This window comes from Apteryx mantelli, chromosome 8 (assembly GCF_036417845.1).
Source record: "Apteryx mantelli isolate bAptMan1 chromosome 8, bAptMan1.hap1, whole genome shotgun sequence".
NCBI lineage: Eukaryota > Metazoa > Chordata > Aves > Apterygiformes > Apterygidae > Apteryx > Apteryx mantelli.
This window is the reverse complement of record NC_089985.1, coordinates 553869-561288: the sequence shown is the minus strand read 5'-3', so window position 1 is coordinate 561288 and position 7420 is coordinate 553869.

Here is a 7420-nt window from a genome sequence, read left to right as displayed (position 1 = left end):
AAAGATGAAACAGGTTACTCTCCAGCTGATGATGTCTTCCTGAACACGGAAACACAAACCCTAACTGGATGCGTTTACCATCAAAGGCTTTGCAAGTGCTTAACTTGGATGCTGTTGGTAAATTCCTTCTAAAATTGAATACTGAAATTCCAGCACGTCAAGAGTTTCTGGCAGCAAAGCAGGTCCCTTTTCTCACAGAAGGCTCCAGTAGTTCAGGGCTAAGCCCCCAGGTCAGGGGTCAGTGCTGGCCCTGGAAACAGTCCTCCATTTCCTCAGGATGGGGGGAGCCATGTCGCTCTCTGATGTCCAGGAGCCAAGGTGCAAAGGTTCCACCTTATCTTTCCAAAGAGGATGAGAAGAAAATGGATTTAGGATATAACAATTAACGTAGGCCTCCTCAAAGAGTTCAAAGCCTTCAGCCCAAGTAGCAGTACCTCAGACATTGACATCTTTGAGGCTCTACCTGAAGCCTTTCTTGCCGTTCCTTCAAATGACATCATCAAATATCACGACTCATGCTGTCCTGCTATCTAAAGCCTTGCAGCTTCTCCACAAACTTTTGCTGCTTCCTTCCCCACAGTCCATCTGCCTCCTCCCATTTCCACTTCATATCTTTAACAGTTCACTAAACTCAGTCCACTAGTCCATGGATCTGATCTATCTCCAGATAGACAAGCAGGACTTGATAGCAAAGCCTTTCATGCCTTCTTAAAAAGTTGCAAGTTATTGGATTTTTGTCTCCCAGAATTGGTCGGCAATAGCTGAGGAGAAAGGGTAAAGGTGGGAGGAAGAAAAAGGTATTCTGCATTTCCAGATAATACTTAAATACCAACTAGCAAAGCTAACCTGCTGTTGTTTAGAAAAGAATGTCAATGAATAAAGCGGCAAAACACTTGAAGGTTTTGGTTTCCTTATTTGCAGTACTTTTAACCTTATTGAAAGAGAAGAATTTACAGTTCTATTTCATCATGCTGTGAATTGAGTTTTCCTGATGATAGAGAATATATACAGCTAACTCTTAAATCTTCGGATATTGTGCCCACAAAGGGAAACCCCTGGTCTTTCAAGCAAAAGATTACAATTGACTTCTAACAGATAACCCTCTCCTGCTTATACACTAATCAAGGTCACATGTACAGGAAACACTCAAAGATGACAAAGCACCTTTTTAAACCAGGACACTTTTGGAGTATACTTTCCTTTGATCACACAAGTCACTAAGCCTTTAACTATGGCAAGGGATTCCCTCTACCTTGAATCTCCATATAGTTTGCATTTTAAAAATTCTTAAGAAATGGCTTTTTACTACTACTATAAAAGCTCAGTGTTGGCAGAAGTTTTTCAAGCACACAAATGTATTGATGCCTCAGTTTACCTAAAGATAAATTCAACAGAACCCATGTCCTAGGTTAAAGGAAGGCAAAGAAACCCCATCCTTGCCTCTATTTATACATTTTCTGTTGGGGGGGGGGTTCTTTCTGAATAGCCTACTGTAAAGCGCAGGGGCAGCAGAATTTTACATTAAACTATTTAGAGTTTATGCCTAACCTCTCCAAAGAAATCCAATTGCTCTTAAAGAATCAATTCTAAAAGTCCAATGGTAGAGAGCCCAGTTAAGAGCCACCGGTGCCAACAACTTACATATTATGCCAACGCATTACGTATTGCCACCATTTAGACTCTCTACAAGAGCAGGGAGGAGAATGCTTCAGAGTCAGGCACTTGCTCCTCCTCTTCAGTAGATTCCTGGGCAGAATGTTGCTCATCATCATCAGCGGAGGATGGGGAATCGCTGCTGTAGACTGCGTGTTTCCATCTGCAAGCAATTCAAAGGCAATAACAAAAACAAGATTAGGTCACACTAAGTCAAAAATCAAGTGCAGTCTACCCCAGAAGGTACTGTGAGATCTAGGAAGTTTCCAGCCCATTATATGTATTTGTCGTGCATCTGATTTCAAACTGCATTACATGTTCTTCCTTGGGAGAGCAAAATTCCATCTTTGTTGGGAAGTTAAAAAAAAAAAAAGGCACATGGTACTTATATGCAGCTTGACTTTGGCATATGATAGGCCAGAGCCTTGCAAAGTAACTGTAAAGCCTTGCAAAGCAGCTGTATTTGTGAATCTATTGCCCCTGATTTCCCCTGAACTTCGTATTCACAGCTGTTACCAAAAACAGCAGGACAAGTCAAGAAGGGAGCTCCTGAGAGAGCTTCAATTAATTACGATGCATACAGGATGATAATTATGATGCATACAGGTTTTGGCTTGAACCTTTTTATAGGTTTTTATTCCCCTTGTTCAAGTCTTGCACAGGCTGCGGAACATGGGCGAGGTACTGCCTTCACGAGGTATTGCATAATTACCCCTCTTCCTCAAGGCATGATCAGCTCAACTACTGCAACATCCTCTTCTGTCCTGAAGTACAGCCTTGCCCCACTCAGATCCATTCAGAAAGTTGCTCTAAAGGTCATCTTCTGAACTTATTCCCTTCATCACAAAGCGCATTCTCCTGAAACCCTTCAAGTGTCTTCTCTCACAGCAAACAGAGTTGCTAAGGCCTTTCATGAATTACCCTCCTTCCTACATTATCTCCCACTGAGTGCCCAGAAAACAGCTCTGAATTCTGAGCTGGCCCTGACAGCACCTCTCACTGACTAACCCCTCAATACAAAAATGCAGAAGCATGTTCTCTTCTTACCTGCCACCTTCACGCTTGGGAGAAGGTTTGCATATGCACCTGGCAGTCTTCCTTACCTCCTGAAAATTCTTGCTGGGCTGCTCAAAACCCATGAAAACTGTCAGGCTACTGCTGCAGTGAGAGCAGTGCTCATCATTCAGAGTAGGACTGCGTTTCCTTGTATTCCCACCTCTTGACAGCCATCTCTTGCTTTTTCTCTTGTGCTCGGTTATAAGCATTTGGGAAAAGGACTGTTTTTGTTTGCTGACTCTCTGTCCGGAGCTTACCGGCAGGGCCCTGGAGTCCCCGACTATGGCTTGTAAGCGCTAAGGCTATACAGAAATGTGAATAGATTAAAAAAATATCCAATAGCTCAACTCATTTCAGCTGTTTCAGAGGAGGCTTTTGGCCAGAACACAGTAAAGAAAATTGAAAGCCAGAACTAACCTGCACTGCCATCTTGAGTGTCAGCGATTTCCCCATCAGTTCTCCTCGGGAGTACGTATCCAAGTTTTCCTAATGAGAAGAAACAAGAAGGGTCAGTCACAAACACGCAGAAAATCTGACGTATGCACACTTGGTGCCTACACAGTAACTTTATCAAGGCTCTGCATGGACACAAAAGATGAGCACGCAGTTCTACGATGCCGGAAGCAAGGAAGCATTGCTGGAATCCAACCATCTAGTTTTACCTATTTTCACAAGAGGCACATTCACTTTTAGGCCTATATCTGTCAGTCTAAGAGAGATGAGAAAATGGATGCATATTTTAAGACAAGAAGAAAACCTGTACTTTTAAATTTACTTCATGGCCTACTTTGTCTCTCTGTTAACATGTTGATTCATGGCCCAGGACAAGTTTTTTTTTAAAAAAAAAACAAAAACCCCAGACATCCACAGAGATTCCTGAAGTATATGAATTTATCTTTGCTTTTTATCCTAGAGTTCACAGAATCACAGAATGGTTGAGGTTGGAAGGGACCTCTGGAGATCATCTAGTCCGACCCTCCTGCTCAGGAAGGGTCACTTAGCACATGTTGCCCAGGACTGTGTCCAGATGGCTTGAATATCTCCGAGGAAGGAGCCAACCACAGCAGGCATTGCCCACACCAAGGCACCTAGGACAGGAGCCTGGAAGGTCTTGAAGGTGGTGAGCTTCAAAGGGAGCTGAGCTGACAACACAAGGGGAAACAGATGACAACACGAATCAGGCAATCGGAACACCATGGTGTGCGTTCGACTGGCTGCAAGATGGCTGTTGGCATGCAAGCGTGCTTAAGGAAGGCAAAGCGTTAAGAGAAAAAGCACGAGTCAGCTTTCAAGGACAATTAGATGTACGGGGCTGCCAGTTTATGGGGGACAGTGCGGGCAGCTTCCTAACACTCACTGCTGAGCAGGAAGCCCGAACTCTGACAAACAGGCCTTTCAAATATCCTGTGAAAGTCCATGAGCACAGAAGCAAGGCAGCTGCTAGGGGTTTCATGTCGAGACTCCACACTGGACCAAATTAGGCCCCTAATTCCAGCAGCTACTCAAAAATAATTACAAAACCATATATCTGCATAATAACATCAGACACGTAAAAAGAAGTACTTGTGAACTATTCTTTAAATAACAAAGAGGGTTAAAAAAAAAAAAACTCTTTGGGGCAATAGTAAATGCGTACACATGACATTCTTACAAACTGCAGGATACAGAAGAAAATTGTTTGTCAGCAAACCAATTTAACCTGACCTCTCTGCAGGGCACAGTTCAGGACACCCTCACAAGTTACATACCTCCAATTTTCTAGAGAAGGTCCAGAAAAGAAACTACCTTGATAAAAACAGTGGAACGGGGCTTGTCCAGAAAAGATGTGATTTGCTTACTTGGTTTGGAAGCTCTGCCAGCATAAAACAAACAAACAAGAAAACCAAAAAACCATACACACACACCAAAGAGTTACAAAGGGATTAATTAAGAGTCTTGTCTAAACTCTACCTTAATTTAAGTAAAGGGCTCCTAAGGGTGCACAAGGAATTTATCTTCCACCGTTACTGCAAACGGCAGGACACTACAAAGGTCACCCCTAGGAGAAGGGCGTTCAGACTACGCCTAAAAGAGCCACTGGCACACTGAAGGCTCTCATTCACTTTCAACATGCATTTTCCCTTTCACAAAAACCTTACAAAGCCACTTCAGCCAGTAACTAGCCAGGAGAGTTGTTCCTCCCCCAACCCCCCTTTTTTTTCTTTCTTTCCAGAGAGAGCTTGTTGTATTCTACAGCTTCTGACAGAAGCTATATTAGCATAAATGCTCCAGCTGATTTAGACTTCCTCGACCAAAAGATCTTAGACTTTCGGCTGAAATGCTCTCGCTGCTGCCCATGGGGAGAGGCACAGAGCCAGAAAACAATGCCTAGAGTCCAGGGCACTCTGCTGACGCGGGCATCTCTCCTGCTGGCACTAGAAATAGAGCATCCCGTCACATTCGCTTCGCACAGATTATATGTGACCTCACAACCACAAATTGCAGGCACATGACCAGCACTGGCCTATCAGGCACTCAGCCACAAGTGACATCACAACCACAAAATGAACCCACGTGACCAGCACTGGCCTATCAGGCACTGAGCCACAAGTGACATCATAAACACAAACTCCACCCACATCACCAGCACTGGCCTATCAGGCACTGAGCCACAAGTGACATCAAAACCACAAACTGCACACACAGGACCAGCACTGGCCTATCAGGCACTGAGCCACAAGTGACATCACAACCACAAACTGCAGCCACATGACCAGCACTGGCCTATCAGGCACTGAGCCACAAGTGACATCACAAACACAAACTGCACACACAGGACCAGCACTGGCCTATCAGGCACTGAGCCACAAGTGACATCACAAACACAAACTGCAGCCCTGTGACCAACACTGGCCTATCAGGCCCTGAGCCACAAGTGACATCACAACAACAAACTGCACCCATGTGACCAGCACCGGCCTATCAGGCACTGAGCCACAAGTGACATCACAACGACAAACTCTATCCACACGACCAGCACCGGCCTATCAGGCACTGAGCCACAAGTGACATCACAATCACAAACTGCACCCACATGAACAGCATTGGCCTATCAGGCACTGAGCCACAAGTGACATCACAACCACAAACTGCACACACATGAACAGCATTGGCCTATCAGGCACTGAGCCACAAGTGACATCACAAACACAAACTCCACCCACATCACCAGCACTGGCCTATCAGGCACTGAGCCACAAGTGACATCAAAACCACAAACTGCACACACAGGACCAGCACTGGCCTATCAGGCACTGAGCCACAAGTGACATCACAAACACAAACTCCACCCACGTGACCAGCACTGGCCTATCAGGCACTCAGCCACAAGTGACATCACAAATATAAACTGCAGCCACATGACCAGCACTGGCCTATCAGGCACTGAGCCACAAGTGACATCACAAAAACACAAACTGCAGACATGTGACCAGCACTGACCTGTCAGGCACTGAGCCACAAGTGACATCACAAACACAAACTCCACCCACATCACCAGCACTGGCCTATCAGGCACTGAGCCACAAGTGACATCACAACCACAAACTGCACCCACATCACCAGCACTGGCCTATCAGGCACTGAGCCACAAGTGACATCACAAACACAAACTACACCCACGTGACCAGCACTGGCCTATCAGGCACTGATCCGCAAATGACATCACAACAACAAACTGCACCCACGTGACCAGCACTGGCCTATCAGGCACTGAGCCACAAGTGACATCACAAACACAAACTGCAGCCACATCACCAGCACTGGCCTATCAGGCCCTGAGCCACAAGTGACATCACAACCACAAACTGCACCCACATGAACAGCACTGGCCTATCAGGCACTGAGCCACAAGTGACATCACAACCACAAACTGCAGCCACATGACCAGCACTGGCCTATCAGGCACTCAGCCACAAGTGACATCACAAATATAAACTGCAGCCACATGACCAGCACTGGCCTATCAGGCACTGAGCCACAAGTGACATCACAAACACAAACTGCAGCCATGTGACCAACACTGGCCTATCAGGCACTGAGCCACAAGTGACATCACAACCACAAACTGCAGCCACATCACCAGCACTGGCCTATCAGGCACTGAGCCACAAGTGACATCACAACCACAAACTCCACCCACGTGACCAGCACTGCCCTATCAGGCACTGATCCGCAAATGACATCACAACAACAAACTGCACCCACATGAACAGCACTGGCCTATCAGGCACTGAGCCACAAGTGATATCACAAACACAAACTCCACCCACATCACCAGCACTGGCCTATCAGGCACTGAGCCACAAGTGACATCATAAACACAAACTCCACCCACATCACCAGCACTGGCCTATCAGGCACTGAGCCACAAGTGACATCACAACCACAAACTCCACCCACATCACCAGCACTGGCCTATCAGGCACTGAGCCACAAGTGACATCACAACCACAAACTCCACCCACATCACCAGCACTGGCCTATCAGGCACTGAGCCACAAGTGACCTCACAACCACAAACTGCACCCACATCACCAGCACTGGCCTATCAGGCACTGAGCCACAAGTGACATCACAATCACAAACTGCACCCACATGAACAGCACTGGCCTATCAGGCACTGAGCCACAAGTGACATCACAAACACAAACTCCACCCACGTGACCAGCAC